Genomic DNA, 9,089 nt, shown 5'->3' with positions numbered 1-9,089 from the left:
TGAACCCCTATTATTATAGTATTTCATATAGTGTATTCACTATATAGTAAATACATCCATACACTGATATATTATCATATTGCTGCTGCTTGTCTGCCTGGTTTGTCTAGTTTGTCTCCACCTGCGCAATGTCCTTTGTCGTGTTTCTGTGTATTGTGTGTCATGTCTTTTTGCACGACTCTCTGTACTTGTACTTGTATATGGTGGGATGGCAATAAAGTTGACTTTGACTTGACTGGCTTCACGATTTTATCTGTGACAAGATCACGTGATGGCTGCAGCCCAACGCCGTGGGTTCAGCACCACGGACAGCGCGCACGCCTCCAGTCCTGACTTGTGGGACGAGGGTCGGTGTGGGACTTCACCGACCCCTCGAACAACCCGGACCACCCGTAAAATGACACGCTGTCCGGCACAGTGACGTCAGGCCACGCCCCTAATCCCTCCACGCTCAATTACAGCGTCGGCGCCCCGACGCAGAGGAGGGAGGAGCGATGGAGTGTCGTGGAGATGGAGCGCTCTGTGAAGGATGAATGCAGGCCATTCTGGCGAGGCTGTCTCTGTTTACCCTGCAGTCCATCCTCTGTCCATTCCGATAAGAGAGACGAGCCTGACTGGCGAGTGGAGCCCTGACTGCTGTGGGTGCGGAATCAAATGGGTCTTCAACAAATTTTCTGAAGCAACTGCATCAACTGCATCAAAGGCATAATCACTGAAAATAGCTTCTTTATTCTTAATACTGTCAAGCATCAACCTAGGTTGTTAAAATGTGTTATATAAATAAAGATTCAAGACTGGTTTATTGACAGTACAACAGTATACCGCATATTGAAATACTGCTTCGCACAAACCCCCCCATAGTGCAATCGTAAAAGAAAGAAAAAATATACATGTATATACACTCTAAACGAAACTATACTAACTAAAACTAAAATTTAAATACTGTACAGGCTTTTAAAAAGAAATCTTTCATTTTCTGTCATGTGGTGTATTTATTTACTCTGAACCGGTACTGTTTAATCCCTGCAGTAATGTACTGTTCCATATGATACAACCGGTATCATACAATCGGTATCAATTTAGTATGATACGGTTGTCTTGCAATGCACCAAAATAATGCAAATATACTTTTGTAATTGCGGACAGATTTGCCGTTTTCAACCAGGGATCCAGAGTTGGTAAAAAAGAAGACGTTCACAAGCTCAGACTAACGTCAAAATCAAAATGTCACCCAGAATTTCATGGTTTCCTGTCTCGACCAGAATGAAAAAGACACTCACACACTCAAGCACACAGTGTACACAGACACGTCATTGTGGAAAAACGGCCAGGGTCTGGGGTTAATTTCCTGTCTGTGTTGTTCCCTCAGTGAGCTGAGCCTTTAGTGTAATGGTGTGGTAAATGGTGGTGACAGACCCCAGCCAGATCAGGGTGGTCAGGCTCAACAACGTCACGCACAACATCGCGTATCTGTGTTTGCACCGTCCCGCCTGCTGGTGCTTAAATGTCCAGCTTCTAAAATTGTTTTTACAGTCATTGTCTGGTCCTCAGACTTTCCACTCTGCTTCCTCCCAGAATCCATGTATTGCGTAGAGGATGAGCAGAGTAGCAAAATGTGGGAGACAGAAGTGGAAAAGTGAGTGGAGAGCATTAGCCAGGGTTGATGTGTGTCACACTGAAAGGGGCACAAAGGAAAAGAGACAGACAAATAAACACACACACGCACCACACACTGCATATAGTGAAACAAAATCCTTGGTCCTCCGTGTACCTCCCCCTACCCTGTGACTCATCTCTCTCCCTCTCTTCTTCGCCCATCCCTAGCTTGCATCCACATCTCCTTCGTGTCGTTAGTCTAGGAGGCGTGGTTGTCATGGCAACCGCCTCTCCCCTTCCCTTCCTGCTGCCGCTCAGGGTCTTATCAGCAACAAGAGTCGAATCGTGTGAAACTCAGGCCAGATCTGATAGAGGAGGCTTTAATCTGTTTCTCACAAGAAAGCAGGGGCTGCTTGCCATCCGTCCTAGTGACAGTAAGTCACTGGCTCGGCTCGGAAAAGACATGGAAAAGTGATTATCAACCATTAGTTCCCCTCATCAGTTTCTGCCATGAAAAAAAAAACCCATATACGTTTATAGAAATGGAAGTGTGTGCTTATGTGCGTCGATATTTGTGTATTCATAGCTATTTATTTGCGTCTAGGTCATGGCGAAAATGTTTTCGGCTCAGTCGGTGCTGATAGTGGCAGATGACATAGCAACCCTTTCCCAAATTACCACCCGTCCCCCTGACCATCTGACCATCTCCAGTCACAGGCGTGTTTGCCTGTGCGTGTGTGTCTGTGCGTTTGTGTTTATATGCGTCTATGCCAATCTCTTTAAAGATACATTAAACCAGAAATGTTGTGTGCAACCTTAATACGCCCTGAGAAACGCACACACACACACACACATTCTCCCCATCTGACACTAATCCGAGTTCACATTTTAAAAATCCCCAGGGAGGGGGACATACCACAGCGGCTTGTCCAACCCCCGCCAAAAACTGATGTTAAATGCCAATGTAAATGCCATTTTTGGTCTCTAAGTGGTGCTACTAAAGATAAGGCTTGGGGGTCTGGTCTTACAGATGATGCTCTAACCAGAAAATGAAAAGTTGATGCACGGATGATGGATGGTGTGCCAACAGTTTCCATGGAGACCAGCTGTAGGTGGAAAACCCACTTAACCCATCCAATACTTTAATGTGTTTTCTGTGCATAACATCTAAATAAAGTTCTACAATACTGAGCCTTTAGATAATAAATTCAGTACACTGATAACACACACAGAAAGAAAACAAAAGCTAATTCGTTATATGAGTGGCTGGGATTATTATTATTATTTTTTTTTTACATAAATAGCATATGCCATAATGCTTCTGCTCAGCACACTTCATAACACATCGTCCGGCAACTGAGGTGCTGTTCCCTGTAACTTAAAAGGTTAAATGATTCTTCTCCTGATGATCAGAGATCAAGAGAGTGACAGAGAGAAAGATGATTAAAAGTGAGCATCCAATAGAAAACATGTCTTCTGAAAATGTAGCCATAATGGATCTGTAGTTAATTTGTGAGAATATTATCACAACCATAAAATATTAATCACTCAAATAAAAAACTGAAATGTTGTACTCTTAAGCCAACAAAGACCTGATAATGACACACACTTTGGATCCATGAGCTTTGCTCAGCACTAGATGCATTTTAGAAAAGGGGACATGGGGACATCTTACAATGTCATATCAAGTGGACTAAAACCGGAAAGCAGAACTACAGTTACCTGCCCACTGAAACAAGTATTCAGTTCCAGCAGCTCCTATTAATTATTTTTTGAAATCATGACTACTGTGTTTTTTTTCCCACAGTCACAGTTAAAACAACAGATTAGGTTACACTACTGCTTAAAAGTTTAGGTTCATTTAGCAACTGAATGGGAAACAACTGGCCATTAAAAAGGGTGAAAACTGGGTGAAAAATCCAGTCCAGGCACTGATCATGCTGTAAATGACTCTGGTAGCTGGAAATGGCTGCTAATGATGGAATATCTGCATATATGTAGAGAATTTTTATTAATCTGGATTATTAGGAAATGCTTTTCAATGATTTAAAGCTAAAAAAAATGAATCAATAAAAACAGCCCTTCAAACCAATTTCGTGTTTTTCATAAATAATCAAATCAATTTCTAAATGACCTATAAACGTTTGAGCGGTAGTGTTTATCTACTGCATATATACAATATGAAATTCTAGATATAAATATAGGTGAGTGTCATGATGGCTGGACATGGCGAGAAACAAGGACGCATATGCATGACGTCAAAAAAAAGGGGTTTAATACATGGTGAACAGGACAGGGGAAACATCACCAAACAACGACCTAACCGCGAACAGACATGAACAGGGCAGCTTTAGGCAGCTGGTCCGAATCACAGATCCGGAGTAGCCCCTTCTCACGACACTCTAAATCATCCAGATACTGTGTGATGGTATTTTGTGTGTGTGTGTGTGTGTGCGTGTGCACCCTGGGTAAGTTATTGTTAATAATTATAATAGGAATAATAAATATGGCGGTAGGGTTCTTTTACTTGAAGATAGAAATATACATTGAGAGAATTTGATTTAATATTAATCTGAATATTAAACAGCAACATTCAATGGTTTATGGTGCTGGATCGTGAGGGCTTAAAGGTCACCTGACTTTAATTTTTTTTGCTTTTATATAGGTCTAAGTGGTTCTAAGAAGTCTCTTTTTGAAATTCAGCCGTGGTTATTAATAATTTAGAGCGATTTTGGCTCTACTGCAAACTCACCATTTGAACAGCATCCTCAATGACTAAGCCGAGCTCCACACTTTCCGCTGGGTCGCAATGAAAACGGTGAGTCACATGGTAGTGTTGGTCTGGTGTCCGTACAGCTAAGTGATTAGCTTGTGACGGCCCACTCATCAAGGCTTTCTGTAATTCTATAGAAAGGGTGGTGGCTTGACAAGACAGGGCTGTGATTACAGCACTGTGTTCAATATCATAATGATTGCATATAGATTTCAGTTTTGTAGGTCTGTAAAATATAGTTCCGAGTGGCTCACAGCGCTCGACGTTTAACCAACGTTTCTTTGTTAATTGCACACATTTGAAAAGCAACATTATTTTCTCCACTCGGTCTCAGTGGAGAGGGTGTGAAAGGAGAAAGTGTGTTTCCTCATTAACACACACTCAACATGAGCAGTGTGAAGGTTGGAGGTGGCAGGATCCATTGTCCGCGTAAATGTCATCTGTGTCTTGCATAGCGTGTTGCTCAAAAGGTCTGAAAACATCCTCCCTCTCTGGGCGAAAAGCAATGTCAGAGGGAACTTGAAACAGACTTGGAAGGGGAAACAAGCAAAAAAAAGGGGGGAATGAAGAGAGAGAAAACACAATCCCAATTTCATCAATCACCGGATGATTTTTTCATCAATCAAAGGATGATTTTTACATACACACACAGACCTCAGCTTATTATAGCATTTGCATAAACGCCCTCCACTGATGTCAGTGCTAGAGCTGTAATCGGGTTTAAAATCTTAGGCCCGACGCGGCCTGATCCCGACCCAAGCCTGACAGAACCGACTCGACGAGCACAGCTCGATAAGTAAAGCTAAGCTGTCTTTACGTGTGCTATACAGTCCCTCACAAAAGTCTTGTGGCTTGTGTATAAATGGACCTCAAGTGCCGCTGAAATATATTTCTAATCAAGGTAATTTTTTTTAACAAGAAATGGCTCTGTAAGATGGAACTTCGCAGGGCCATGACGTTTCTGTGCTTTTGTTGTTGCTGGATGTTCAACACCTCCATTTTACATGTCTTTGTCGGATGGCATTGCAGCAATTGGCGGCCCTCCCTGCTGCAGTGGTGCGAGGCGCTGGCCGTCGGGACCGCCTGCTCTCTTTGTCTGCCCCAGACGGGAGACTCTGATGAAACAAGAAATTCTGATTGGTCTGTGACAACTTCCTGTGGGTCAAATGTATAAAGCACGTTCACGTGTGGGAACGGGCACCTTTTTTTCCAGCTGCTTTTCCATCGAAACCGGACCTTCTGGCTTTCGAGTGTTTTCTCTCCTCCCATTTTTCTCCTGGATCAGGTGATGTCTCTGAAGCTTGGTTCAGGCTGTTCTGTCTTTTTCTGTCTTTCATTTTGGTTTTCTCTGTAGCATTGGTACCTTTATTACATACAATATTTACATGTAACTGCAATAATAATTTACTGGTGTTAATAAATTAGAAACTGTTCATCCTTTTAACCTCGATTGTGCCATGCCTCTTTCTGCCATGTAACATCAAGTTGAAGTGGTTTGAATACAGTGCTGTTGTGTGTAAAATTCTCCTCAATTTTACAGCTCATTTTATTCCCAACAGCTTTTGTAATAATGTTTCAGTGCAAAAAGTTTTCTAATATTCAAAGCTTGGTAAAGCCCATTGAGTAAATTTTTGCAAAGACATAAGTGTTGTCACCTTTGTAAGAATGGACATCGCGAGAGCCTGCTTTGTCTTGCATAACAGATGTCTGCAGGGGGAAGTGTAACATTCCTGTGTCGATGGTTGTGGGTGAAGATTCGACACCCCGGTTTTTACATGTCTTTTGTCCGACATCAACGTGCGAAGTATCAGCCGTCAGGACCGCCCACCCTCTTTGTCTTCACCAAATGGGAGGCACCGGGGGTGTGACATCAGAAACAACAGGTTCTGATTGGCCAGTGACAACTTCCTGTAGGCCAGTGACAACTTCCTGTAGGCCAGGGGTATAAAAGCCTGCGCACATGTGGAAAATGGAGCTCTGAGCTTTCCATTTGTAAAAACCACACATGAAGACCATGTGGTGTTGGAGAAGAGAATAGAGTGTGTAGAAAAAACTCTTTCTCCCTCCACACAAAGCACTGTATTCAACCACTCCAATTTGATGTTACCTGGCAGAAAGAGGCATGGCACAATAGAGGTTAAAAATGAACAGTTTCTAATTTATTAACACCGGTAAATAATTATTGTAGTTACATGTGAATATTGAATGAAAAAAGGTACCAAGGTTACAGAGAAAGTAAACATGAGAAGAAAGAGTAAAGAGGGAGAAGAGAAAGAGAAGGGAAGATAAAAGTCCCAGAAGCCTTCCGGCTTCCGAGGGAAAACCCCCCTGAGCAAGATAGCTCAGAGCTCCATTTTCCACATGTGCGCAGGCTTTTATACCCCTGGCCTACAGGAAGTTGTCACTGGCCTACAGGAAGTTGTCACTGGCCTACAGGAAGTTGTCACTGGCCTACAGGAAGTTGTCACTGGCCAATCAGAACCTGTTGTTTCTGATGTCACACCCCCGGTGCCTCCCATTTGGTGAAGACAAAGAGGGTGGGCGGTCCTGACGGCTGATACTTCGCACGTTGATGTCGGACAAAAGACATGTAAAAACCGGGGTGTCGAATCTTCACCCACAACCATCGACACAGGAATGTTACACTTCCCCCTGCAGACATCTGTTATGCAAGACAAAGCAGGCTCCCGCGATGTCCATTCTTACACCTTGTTATATGACTGTGATTAATAACGGATCAATCAGGTGTCTTGTGTGTATAAAAAGAAGCCCAGTACACTAGACCTTCACATCAACTGCAACTAGACCTCTGCAAACATGCCTAAGATTCACCCTGAGACTAAAGTGTTGATTATCAAGAGGCTGAAGACCAGATCCACTGCTGATGTGTCTCAGCGTCAATTACAGAGGATCAAAAAAGTTTGAAGAGACTGGAGACGTTTTTGACAAGCTCAGGTCAGGCAGACCCCGCAAGACAACTGCTCGAGAGGACTGTTTGTTGGCTCGAAAATCCAAGGCCAGCCCAAGTTCCACTGCAGCAGAGCTCCATGAGACCTGGTCACCTGAAGTCCCTGTGTCAACCAGAACAATTCTGTCTCAAAATGGCTTCCATGGTCGAATCAGTTCCCAGAAGCCACCACTAAACAAAATACAATTGGAAAAACCGTGTGGCATTTGCCAAGGCCCACAGCCTGCTAAAAGGATGGATGCTGGAAAAATGGCAGAAGGTGGATTTTTCAGATGAATCTTCTGTTGAATTACACCACAGTCACCGCAAATATTGCAGGAGACCTACTGGAGCCCGCATGGATCCGAGATTCACCCAGAAAACAGTGAAGTTTGGTGGGGGAAAAATCATGGCCTGGGGTTACATCCAGTATGGGGGTGTGTGAGAGATCTGCAGGGTGGAAGGCAACATCAATAGTCTGAAATACCAAGAAATCTTAGCAACATTTTATATTCCCAACAATAAAAAAAGGCAAATTCTGCAGCAGGATGGTGCTCCATCATATACTTCCATCTCCACATCAAAGTTCCTCAAGGCGAAGAAGATCAAGATGCTCCAAGATTGGCCAGCCCAGTCACCAGACATGAACATCATTGAGCATGTGTGGGGTAGGATGAAAGAGGAAGCATGGAAGACAAAACCAAAGAATATTGATGAACTCTGGGAGGCATGCAAGACTGCTTTCTTTGCTATTTCTGATGACTTCATCAATAAATTGTATGAATCCTTGCCAAACCGCATGGATGCAGTCCTTCTAGCTCATGGAAGTCATACAAGATATTAAACTCACAGCAACACTACTTAATTTGCTGACATATTTTTGTATTTGCAGTAAATTTGTTAAATTTCTGTATAGGCAACAAAACTATTATCTTGCCAACATTTGACCTTTCTGTCTTGATTGAATGATAAATATTTTTTCAGTTAAACTAATTCATTTCAATGCATTAAACATAATTAGGTAGCTTTTCATATGAGTTGTTTCTAAAACCAATTGATTAATTAAGTCAGGTTAATAGTAGGTGTTTCTACAAAATAGATAAGCGGCAAGACTTTTGTCAGGGACTGTAAGCACTAGACTAAGAAGGAAAAGAAATATGGTGCGAAATGTGCAGGTTTAAAACATAATCACCACACTGTAAAAAATAAAAAGTTGGGAACTATAGACTGGAAGTTCCTGTTTGTATTTACTGCACAAACTTGACCCAACTCAAGTCGCACAAAAATGACAGAAATTGAGCCTGAACCCAGACTGAGCTAAAATTTACTGCTCTACATGCTGGCCAATGATTTTTCACAGGTTCATCTGAGTGCATCAATAAAGGGTTCTGAATGCATTGGTGTTTCAGTGGTAGAATTCTCGCCTGCCCGGGTTCGATTCCCAGCCAATGCAGCTCTGCAGTTAGGGGCAGTGGTGGCCTAGCAGTTAAGGAAGCGGCCCCGTATTCAGAAGGTTGCATGTTCGAATCCTGATCCGCCAAGTTGCCACTGAGCAAAGCACCGTCCCCACTTACTACTCCTGTCATGGCTGCCCACTGCTCACTCAGGGTGATGGGTTAAATGCAGAGGACAAATTGCACTGTGTGCACCGTGTGCTGTGCTGCTGTGTATCACATGTGACAATCACTTCACTTTACTTTACTTTACTTTTACTTTGAATGAATGACAAACACACTGTGTGTATATTTCAGTCGTGGGAGGAGAAACCAAGGG

The sequence above is a fragment of the Denticeps clupeoides genome, chromosome 3, assembly GCF_900700375.1.
Source record: "Denticeps clupeoides chromosome 3, fDenClu1.1, whole genome shotgun sequence".
In the NCBI taxonomy this organism is placed as follows: Eukaryota; Metazoa; Chordata; class Actinopteri; order Clupeiformes; family Denticipitidae; genus Denticeps; species Denticeps clupeoides.
The sequence above is the reverse complement of the archived record's forward strand: the minus strand, read 5'-3'. Positions refer to the sequence as shown.